Below are 11,514 nucleotides of genomic sequence, written 5' to 3'. Positions count from 1 at the left end.
GCTTCTGATTTCGGTCTTTCCCTCTACAAAACGTAGCTATGCCGGCCCCTTACCTCTTCCATGTAAAAGTGGCGCCAAAACGGTAGTAAGAAGTGACAGGTTACAGCACCTTAAAGAGAGCATCTCTAGCAGACAGGCTCCCCAAGAACACACTGTCATCCCAGGGTTATCCTAAGGTTGTCAGATGGGGACAGGTATGGCATCCCTAGGATATCAAAATCTGATCCTCAAAATGTCATAATACTGCCACTTTGGCATATGAGATGACATCCCCGAGGCTGTCCCTCGCCCATCCTCAGGGACCAATTTAGGACAGTTTAAGTACACATGGAGGACAATGCTTTCCCTCAATTCCCTGTTTTGATTTGTGTTCCCATGCAACACGTTTGCGCTAGTATACGTCTAAAAGATGTCTAAATGTAGACTTTGCAAATATCTATTAGACGTCTAACAAAGTAGCTCTGTTGCTTCGTATCCGTCCCCTAGTCCAGCTAACGTTACACTAAAATACAGCTAATAGCCGGATAATTGTTGGATCGATTTAGACCACACGTCTAAAATGGGACGGTACTTATCTCTCCACTGAGCCGTCATATAGACATGTATTAGCCATGACATCTAAAAGTATACATATTTTATACCTAAATTTTGGCACTAGTGGCCCATGTATTGGTTCGTCCAGGTATATGCCACTGACATGCACATGCACTTATATGCGGTTCATGCACAGTATGTCTTACAAAAGCAACATGGATGTTGGTACAAGATTTATTTCTATGAATATACCGGGCAAACACTGACTTCCAAACATGTCGACAAGTCAGCAGACATTGTGAGCAATTCCCCTTATTGCACAGTCACATACCAGCAAATCTTGATACTCTTCCAAAGCAGATAGTAATGTACATGTACACAAATCGCAGCACTTATATCACTGGTAGCTGCAAGTATTGCCTCTGTCTCTGGGTCCGTGCTTGAGTGCTCCAAAGGCAACCAGTGCTTTACACACGTGTGGGGTGGTAGACGGCTGTGGGTAGCAGGAAGGAACGTTTCCGAGGTACACTGAAAATAGAAAAGGCAATGTGTGATATCACTATAAATGCCTGGATGTAAAACATGTTGCATGCAGCTTGTTTACTGCAGAACTGCAATTTATGCATATTGTTTATTCAGGCACTATGCAAGTGTCAAGTATTTCCGTATCCATACATGTCGGATCATAGTTGCTCGTGGAGAACCCATTTGATTCCAGACTGACAATTCGAAGACGAAAGATGAGGTTACTAAAGGGATCGTGAAGAGACACATCCTACTCGGCAAGTCACAATGTGCACACGTTAAAAAAGAAATTGTGTGACTGAATCTGAAAAATAATCATGCTGACAGGCTGCATGGCATCAATGACATGAATCAGACGCAGTTCAGACAATCCAACTGTAACTGAAGCTATTTGGCAACAAAGTATTTACAAGAGACTCACACGAGCATGAGATTAGCGAACTCTTAGAAATCCAGCGATATTGAACAACAGCACAGTCAGATTAGAAAACGTAATAGGTTTTGTTTACCTGAAATTGGATCGTAGCTGCAGCTAAGCCGAAGTGCCAACAAATGACCCACAGGACAGGCGTTGTATTCGTCACCTCCAATCCATGAGCCTGGAAGCACCTATAAAATACATCAAACCATGAGGTACCCGCGCCAGCATAATGTGTGCGGCTTTTGACAGCCAGATATCAAACGAAAGAACTTCTCAACGTACGCACTGTTTTTAAAAAATGCAACTATCATAAACATGCTGCCCGTGGCAAAATGGTGGCTGCCCCCATATTTCACTGCAACACAGTCAGCACAGATTAGTGGCAACAGCACAGAGTAGTGAGAGCAGACAGCGTCAGATCAGCGAGTACATAGAACACAAGGGGACAACAAATCTGAAAAGGTAACTCTTTTCGTTTACCTAAAATGTGATCGTAGCTCCAGCCCAGCTGAAGTGCCAACAAATGGCTTACAGGCCAGGCGTTGTAATCGTGACCTTCATTCCATGACTCTGCCAGCACCTATAAAGATAATAAAGACGTAAATCCAAGAGGTACCCGAGCCAACAACGTATCCAAACGATTGAATCTTAACACACACATACGTCAGTCCCATATCTCCATATTGTTCGTCGCCAGTACACTGAACAGACAGCATCGAACGTAACCAAACGACAATCTTGTTAACACATTTAGGTCAGTCCCACATCTCCATTGTGCTCGTCACTCATTCGCAACATCATTCTACAGAGAAAGAAAACCATATTCAGCTGCTGTGCTCCAGAGCTCTATCGCATGCGATTGTGAACACAAGCAGGCACAAATCTGAAAGCAGAGGACAAGAAAGAAAGCAAACTCACCCCTGAAACCTGAAGTACAGAGAACAAATAAGGGACGTTGCCTCCCCGCTACAGCAGCCCTCGTTGTTACGCTTAACGATATCGCTCATTGCGTATGGACAGGATGCCGGAACTGTCCAGTTGACCGACATATTGCAAGAAAACATACGCACGACGCTGGACAAGAAATAAACTTACTAAACTTCGAAACACTACAGTACAGTAGCGAGCGTCAGCTGAGCAACTGAGCGAACAAGTTTGAACGCCGACCGTTGCGCGGCGCCGCTGGCGGCGCCCTCTGCCGATGCCGTTTCCAAACTGGCGCCCGAGGGCGTGTTTGCGCCTCGTGCTGTATGTTTTCGTCTCATTGCAGCACTCTTCCGCAGTCACATTTTCTTTTGCCTGCTTGAAACTTTATTCAGACTAGGTTGTTCATGGGGCAGTACGTGCCAATAACAGTTGAATCTAATCACGTTGAGCCTCACGGTTGCAAGACACACGGTTTCTAGTCACTCTGTCATGACCAGCAGCAAGAACAAAGTATACTTTGATAATATTTCGCAGAACACAGAGGCAACGTTGTGTTATAGCTCCAGTGAAAATGGTTGCATGAATTTGTGATGCAAGTCTAAATGTGGTCAACGTGTGACATGCTTTTAGACGTCTAACGGTAAACGTCTACTGCGAAATATCTCAGCCATGTCTCGTGACCGCCCCTTCTTAGACGTCTAAATAATGTATAGTGCTATGGACAGCTTGTAGACGTCTAAATTTATCGGTACCCCTAAAGTCTCAAGTTAGCCCATTTTTAGACGTATACTAGCGCACCACGTGTCACCTGGATTATTTTGGTATTTCTGGCACGCACATCAGCCAAGTGCTTACAGAAGTTACATCAAATTGCAATGACACCAAAGTTAATGCAGCATTTTTATTGTTCCACTGAGAAACAGAATCTTGTCAAGGACACTAAGTCTGAGAAATCCTCGTACTGCCAACTGTAGGATAGGATAAGCTTAAGCTTGCCCACTCCGTAACCAACTCGGAAAATTCTCTCCCGAAGCCCACACAGATACTGTTTGTTGCTTATAACGTGACGCTCCGTAAATTCGAGAGTCCTGCTCGCCCGCTACGCAAAACGAAGGGTGAGCTGTCCATGTTTCTTTCGATTACGCAAAGAACAATACCCAAAGCGAAAAATTGATTGAAGTAGTAGCTCTGCTTCATTCCAAAGTCTATGTTTCTTACTTCCTTTGGTTTGAGACATTCAGGTAGAACCTTTGAAAGTCAAAACAAGTGCCACAGAATCGCGCGCTTTTTTCTTTCCAGGAGAAATCCTTCATGTATCATAGACAGTCATTCCTTTTGGCGGCAGGGAATTTTACGCTGGGCTACGTACCCTATATTTAAGAAAAATGTCAGTCAGGTCCGAGGATCGGCTCGAAAACAAAACAAATGTGCTTAGGGAGTCTGAGCAGGTAAACTAAACAATATAATAGTTCTCGTCCTCCTGGCTACCCGCAGGGACGGGCACAGGACGTGCCTGAATGACTCTTCACGGACAGTCCGCGAGTGTTGTCCTCAGGACTTCTTGGGGATACACCTCGAAGGACGAGGACACGATGACACTGTGGGGACATCCTGAGGACCATGTGTGTTCATGGGGCTGATGCCGAGGAGACTGCAGTCGCGAACTGCATCCTTCAATTTGCTGACGGTCAATGTGACTTCGTCTGCCTCGAACTGAAACTAGCGTTTCACGTCAGTGCCGTCAACTTCGACGAGACACGCGGTTAGATGCATTGCGAGCAAGCGAGCGGTGGAAGACAGTACCAGTACCGACTGCTTACGTACTGTCAATCTCTTCAAAGGACAACGCACTACTAGCTCTCACTTTAGCGAGTCAAAGAGTTAAACATGTGCACTCGAAAACAAGCGTCCCAACGAAAACCGCTGAACATCGAACTGTGGATTGGATTGGGTTGGCTTGGGCAAGATGGGACGATTGGACGTGGATTAGACTTGGTCAAAGTCCAAGTCGAATCCAACCAAGAGTTTGGCGCTAACCCATCTACGATTTTTGACGAAGCTTCTTAGTTCTTGTCGCTGCCTATATTACAGGAAAAAGACTTGCTACTGCATGGTGTTCCGCTTCACGTTCGACGCTTTGGCAGCTTTAGCGTTCGTCTGCTGTTTTTTTTGCCTGTATCCGTCATTGTGTGGAGGCGGACAGCTGTGCAGTCGAAACATGCAGCTTGTCTACGACTGAGAGCGAAACCACCGTAAGTTTTGTTCATCCCAATGTATTCGTACTTAGAGTTGCCGTCTTGTGTGAGAAGAGCTTTGCATACGATTAGAAAAGGGGCAGCTGCTTTCTTTCACAAACAGATTGAGGACCCCGGGCGTGGATAGCATGAAGGAAATTATGATTTGGGTAATAGGGTATCTTAAAAAATCGCGTCGATTTAGCCACCTTCTGGTGACTGTTTATAGGTGGTAGCTACCGTCGTCTAGGCTCAAGAGTGGTATCCTTTTTGCCTTTTATTGCTCAGAAAATTATCATGGTTCATGCGGGGTTGAACGGTTGGTAGCAACTGAATTAGGCTGCGCTGACATGTATTTCTTTCGCCGTGACTAGACTGACGATGAAATTTCGTTGCTGGGTTAACGTATATAGATCGAATTGAGATTAAAAACGAAAAATAACACCCTGTACATGTATTGACAACTTAAGCAACTGCTTCGAATGACAGCTGAGGCATTTTATTACGTACCTTTCACGTCTGCCGCGGTAATGTATCGGCATTTTTGGGGGCGATTCTTTTGCTCACAATCAAACCCGTGTTATAGCAGACAATGTAATCTAGACACCTCAGCAGCATCGTGCTGGGCACATATATGCTTGCTACTTCCTCAATCTAACAACTGGGAAGGGCATGAGAGAACTGATGTTCTGAGGCTGGAACAACATAGAAGGGCATGTTACATTTTTACAAGGCTCGTCCCTGTTCGCCCTCACGTAACAGCAGTGATGTTTATTTTGCATGTGATGCAAATAACAATGCGTTATGTGCAAAAAGAATGAGCATAAAGTCCTAGACAGCATAGTCAGTGCTGTTACAGCCATTACTACCAATGTTTTTAGAGCTCTTGTTATAATATCCTTGCACATCTGACCCCAGTTTATTTTATTCTTCAGATGCCAGCTGTGCGGTACTTCACGTGTCCAAGGTGTCAGTGGAGAGAATTCACTCTCCGCGGTCTATTTCGACATCTTCATTCTCGCCATGGACATGAAGGCAACTGGGTGTGTGGCCTGAACAACTGCCCAAGAACTTTTGCACGGTACTCATCCTACCGAAGCCACGTTGCGCAGAGACACAGTGACCTGATTGAGGAAGGCAGGAGAGGTCCCGAACCCCAGTCTGACATTGTTGACGCAGCAGGTAGCCCCAGCCATGAAGCGACAGATGAAGGCCCTTTTGACGAACCTGAGCAGGGCCGTGTTAACGAGCCTGGGCAGGACCACACGACCGCAGAACCAGACGCTGTTAGGCAACTTGCCCTGTTACTTCTTAAGTGGAAGGAGGGCAGACGTGTTCCGGAATCCACCTTGGATGAGATTGGAAATGACATCATACTATACATCCAAGGACTAGTGGAACAAGAACCTGTAGCCAACTTGCAGGAAAGGTTTACATCTCTTGTGGAACGCGGCTTCACAGAACTGAAAACGAGGCACTCTCGAGAGTCTTACTGGAAACAGGTGTTGCCATATGTTGAGCCCCGTGCCATTGTCCTCGGACAGACTGAAAGGGGTAAAGTGGACCAGTTCCACTATGTCCCGATATGTGAAGTCCTGAAGCATTTGCTACAAATTTCAGGTGCACGTGAAAGACATGAAACTTGAAGTGGAAGTACCGGTTATCTATCAACAGTGTTTGATGGTACAGAGTTCCTTGATCATTCATACTTTGCAGGCGACACATCGAAGCTGTGTCTACAAATATACAGTGATGAATTCGAAGTATGCGACCCGCTGGGGAGTAAGAGAGTAAAATACAAGCTGATGGCCATCTATTTTTCCATTCTCAACTTGCACCAGAAATTCAGATCGTCACTGTCAAGTGTTCATCTCGTGCTCCTTACAAAAGACAAGCATGTAGCTGCCTACGGACTTGACAAGATACTTTCCCCGCTTGTGCAAGATATCTCTCGCCTTGAGACAGAAGGTGTCAGTGTCGACGGGGAAATTGTGAAAGGGTCGGGGGGGGGGGGGGTACAAGTGCAGCTTCAGCCACGGACGAATTTGCAGGCTCTGCCTTGCTCTCCCCCATGAAATTTCTTTCAAGTACCTTGAGCAAGATTTCACCCCACGTACACCAAGTGGTCACCGTTACCACTTAAGCATGCTGAATTCTGGCGTGTCCACTGTATCGCTCTATGGTGTTAAGGAGCCCTGTTCTTTGACCTTCCATGGTTTTGACCCAACGCTTCATCTCCCCCCTGACATTATGCATGATGTCCACGAAGGGGTTCTCCCATTTGTTATCAAGCATGTGGTTTCAAGCCTGATAGCTTCACATTTTTTCACACTGGACGAACTGAATCGAGAAGTTGTCACTTTTACTTATGGGATCTACGACCAGAGAAACAAACTAGAGGAGCTTTCAAAAGATTTTATCTTCAGGAAAGGAAAGATGAAAGGCAATGCAAGTCAGATCTTTTGCTTCTTCAGACATCTGCCATTCTACATTGCGGATCGTGTACCTTCTGACAACCTGGCTTGGAAGCTGTACATACAATTGAGAGAGATCGTTGATCTGATCATGTGCAGGAGGATTCCTGCGTCTCACGTGCCATACCTTCAGCGTCGTGTTCATTTCTTCCAGCTGGATTTTCACACCCTGTTCCCGTCAGTGCAAGTTCCTTGCAAGATGCATTATTTAATCCACTACGCGTCATATATCTACAAGTACGGTCCCCTCATTGGACTGTGGGCTATGCGCTTTGAAAGCAAACATCAGTATTTTAAAGATCTAGCTCGCAAAATTCGCAACTTCAAGAACATTACCTACAGTCTTGCGACAAGGCATCAGTACCTACAAATGTACATGCTTTCACAGGGTTACAGCGAATTCAGAATCACTACATCGGGATGTAAGCCACGCCTTTTCCAGCACCTCCCAGATGTTTTAACGTCTTATCTATGTGATCATGACATTGTCTGTGAAAATGTTGCAGTGGTGAAATCCGTTACCATTGACGGCAGCCTCTTCACTTCGGGCAGTGTGCTTGTTCAAAGTGTCAGTGATGATGACCATCCTGTGTTTGCACAGCTCTGTGATATTTACGTGGTGAACCAATTGTATTTGGGGGTTGCACAGGTCCTTGACACAGCTGAATTTGACAGCCATTTTCACATGTATGTTGTAAACTTCACCTCCCAATATGTAGTAGTAGATAACATTAAGGATTCGCACAATGAGCAGCTCATTGTTCAGAAAATTGGAAACAGGCACGTTGTCAACACACGCTTTGCACTGTGCTAGGGGTTCCATTCCCTTATGAGGTTCACTTTTTAATATGCTTTTGCTATGCTATTCTGATGTCACTCGAAGGCCGCATTACATTGAAAGAGTTCCATCATTTTGTTCCTGCATGGTTATGTACATATTAAGTGCAGTCCATTACTGTCATGCCCATGTTCACCTCTGAGACCCTAAATAAAATATCTATACTGGTCTTGGTAGTGGGTAAGAAGTCGGCTGGCGTCATTTGCATATCATTTAATTCTGTGCAGTTTTTTAGTTCTGTCCCATCACTGCTAAAATTACAGAAATACTGTGTCCAGCTCACCCGCCTTTTACACCCTATGGGCCTGATGACCTTCTCACGGAGGGGTGTAAAAAGCTGGCAGAAGGGAGTAAACAGCAGGATACACCCCCTTTACACTCACATGAGTGTTAGACAGTTAAGCATGGAGTGTAAATTGTGAAATACACCCTTTTAACACCTAAAGAGGTGTGAATTTTTTTAGTGTGCATATTGCGGAGGCGTATTCCAATGTCGACCGAGCCAGAGTGAAATATGTTAAATGTTATAAGTGGCGAGATGCTTGCTTCAATGTTCGACGTATATTAATGTCATCGAATCATAATGTTCGACGAAAGATTTCCGTTAGAGATTACATACTAAATGTGTGTGTTCCATGTCGTCTTTGTTGAGAGATGAACGCCAAGATACCTGAGAGAACTGATGTTCTGAGGCTGGAACAACATAGAAGGGACAAATACATACAAAGCCTCAATTTGCCTAAGAAATTAACGATGAAAGATGAAAGTCACTGAAAAGGTTAGCCAGCTGTAGGACTCGAACCCACATCTTCTGGATTGCGGGTCCAGGGCTCTACCAATTGAGCTAAGCTAACAGGCCTTCTCAGCGACTTCCAGGGTGCTTCATCTGAAGGGACAAACCAGCCATTCTCTCTCACTCATCCTCCTTTCACTCTTACGTTTTTGCTCACTCACACACACATTCATACGACGGGATCGACGCAGGCGGCAACTGATGAACATGAAAGAACTGATGTTCTGAGGCTGGAACAACATAGAAGGGACAAATACATACAAAGCCTCAATTTGTCTAAGAAATTAACGATGAGAGATGAAAGTCACTGAAAAGGTTAGCCAGCTGTAGGACTCGAACCCACATCTTCTGGATTGCGGGTCCAGGGCTCTACCAATTGAGCTAAGCTAACACGTCTTCTCAGCGACTTCCAGGGTGCGTCATCTGAAGGGACAAACCAGCCACTCTCTCTCACTCATCCTCCTTTCACGCTTACATTTTCGCTCACTCACACACACATTCATACGACGGGATCGACGCAGGCGGCAACTGATGAACATGAAAGAACTGATGTTCTGAGGCTGGAACAACCTAGAACGGAAGAATACATACAAAGCCTCAATTTGCCTAAGAAATTAACGATGAAAGATGAAAGTCACTGAAAGGTTAGCCAGCTGTTAGGTTAGCAGCTGTTAGCTGCTGTTAGCTTAGCTCAATTGGTAGAGCCCTGCAGGTAACGGAAATCCTACGGCAGTTTTCTGCAACCTGCTTCTAACCTGTGTATTGGGGTGAACGTGGCTGTTTTCTAGTCATTCGGCATTGTGGGCAGATGAAGAAATGCAACACAGGATTTCGCTTGATATTAGCCTTGTTGGAGTGAATTCCATGTGGTCATGTCTTCGATTATTTTACAAACACCATGTGAACTAATATCTTGGTAGGACATCGAGAATGCTTAAGAAGAATGCTTAAGTTATCAATACTGACAACAGATAAGAAGAAGGGAGCAAACCTGGGCGGAGTGAGATTATCCGGTAGAGTAGTCCTCTATAATAGTCCTCATCAGTTCAACTGACGTGACAAGATTTCAGTGGTGAGAGAATGTTCCAAAATTTCTTCGGGTTGTTTTGCATCAAGTTGGGAAGGTCATGGCTCTGAAAAAAAATGTTTTGTTTTGCACGTCCCAATTGAGAAAAGATTTAAGACGCTGTGAGAACCACGGGCAGCTGTTGAATTGTTTTATTTTTGGAATGTGAATATCAACTAGTTGCATGGCACCATCACAGAACATACGGCAATTATGACCAACTGTGCGCAGTGCGCAGTTTTGAAAGTACTTTTTCACATAATAACACGGCGTCCTCATTAATTGCTTGGAAGCATTGCAAGCCATTGTTACTTGGTTTGCCCCGAGACCAGCGCAGCGCAAGAATGGAAATAATATCAGAAAGCGATCCATCAGCGTAACGAAGTAACACACATGAGTTCGGCACGAATGAACCCTTCTTGCCTGAAAATAACCCCCTCATCATTGTCTATGATGAAAAGTTGGTTCCTAGACTGTGAGTTTGGGGGTCGTATATCACCACTGTTCATGTCGATTTGCACCGTCAGTGAAAATATTTTGAGCGTACGCGATACCGGAAAAGGTGGGAAGCTGCATGTACGGTGGTGGCTGGCGCGCCATCCTTAGCAACGATCGACAGCCTAGTAAACGTCATATCACCCATAGCAAGCAGGCTAGAAAACATTGTCGAAGTATCACGAGCGTCGCGCGACGGTTATCATTAACACTAAGCTTCAAAAATGAACGATGACTACTACCACCCCTAAATGGTCTAACGTTATCATCGTTTTTCCTAACTCATACCCGTAGTGTTGCTGTCACCAGGATGGCCTGTTTTCTGCGAGTCTTTAGCTTCCTGCGTTGCGCGTGCTTGGCGCCGGCGGAAGACCCGACGCCAGTGGAGGATCTCGCCGGCGAGATAGAATCTCGTACACCTGGCACCTTCGAGAAGATCGGAGACCTCATGAGGAGACACCGCCGAGTGGAGGGATATCTCAGCGCCCTCGTCATCGTCATATGCCAGCAGATTAAGTCCACGAACCAGGACACTTACCGTGGCTGCCTCGGACTAATCGACTCAATAGTCCACGATTACTCGGTTTACAGGCGGCTGAAAGGCCGCGATATCTCCAGGCTCACGAAAGCCATTATGCTGACACCGCATCCCAATGAATTTCGCGATCAGGCCATGAAGATCCTTCTCCGCCTGATCCATGACTTCACTACTCCCGCCTACACGGTATATCGTATCCTCCGGCACTGCGACGACCCTAGGATCGACGCCCTGGTTACTGCCTTCGTTGGCCGCCGGTACGCTCTCCCAGATACCGTTGTATACATCGACTGTCGGAAAAAGAAGCCCCAGACCACCAAGGCGTAGTTTTACGATCACCTCGACTGTCCCCGTCATCGACCCCTGCATGTCCCCCTACTATTTGATGCCCCGTGACTGCCTACACCGACCTCGACCGCGCCTGTCCCCGTATCCGTGACCTCCTTGAACGCCTTTTTCGATCTCGACCGCCTGCCCCCGGAAACCTCGACCACGGATTCATGGCTCCCACATGTGGCACTCAACTTCACCTCCACGTGGTGGGGGCTGGTAACGGATTCACCTTTGCGGTGAATCCGGCCAACGAAGCTCTGAGTGCCACACCGTACATCGATGAGTCCATGGCTCTACTGTGTAATACTCGCGTCGTCATCATACACAACTTGCAGT

At 45.9% G+C, this 11,514-nt stretch overlaps 1 long non-coding RNA gene, 2 other non-coding genes and 1 pseudogene across 4 annotated transcripts; 1 reads left to right on the top strand and 3 right to left on the bottom strand.

The window, feature by feature from the left end:
• Window positions 1-974: 974 nt before the first annotated feature.
• Window positions 975-2,579, bottom strand: LOC135377074 (uncharacterized). 2 transcript variants are annotated; one of them, XR_010418007.1, is made up of 5 exons: window positions 2,399-2,579; window positions 2,144-2,282; window positions 1,961-2,060; window positions 1,569-1,668; window positions 975-1,062 (listed from the first exon to the last, which is right to left on the bottom strand). It is a non-coding gene; the product is annotated as an uncharacterized LOC135377074 (long non-coding RNA). The 2 variants fall into 2 exon arrangements; XR_010418006.1 differs by having other exon boundaries at window positions 1,961-2,282.
• A 2,997-nt stretch (window positions 2,580-5,576) lies between these two features.
• Window positions 5,577-11,172, top strand: LOC135395280 (uncharacterized; annotated as a pseudogene).
• Window positions 8,735-8,807, bottom strand: Trnaa-cgc (transfer RNA alanine (anticodon CGC)). Its single transcript has one exon. It is a non-coding gene; the product is annotated as a tRNA-Ala (tRNA).
• Window positions 9,065-9,137, bottom strand: Trnaa-cgc (transfer RNA alanine (anticodon CGC)). The gene has a single exon. It is a non-coding gene; the product is annotated as a tRNA-Ala (tRNA).
• Window positions 11,173-11,514: the final 342 nt, after the last annotated feature.

This window comes from Ornithodoros turicata, chromosome 1 (assembly GCF_037126465.1).
Source record: "Ornithodoros turicata isolate Travis chromosome 1, ASM3712646v1, whole genome shotgun sequence".
Taxonomy (NCBI): domain Eukaryota; kingdom Metazoa; phylum Arthropoda; class Arachnida; order Ixodida; family Argasidae; genus Ornithodoros; species Ornithodoros turicata.
Note: the sequence above shows the minus strand (reverse complement) of the source record. Positions and strands in the feature narration are given on the sequence as shown.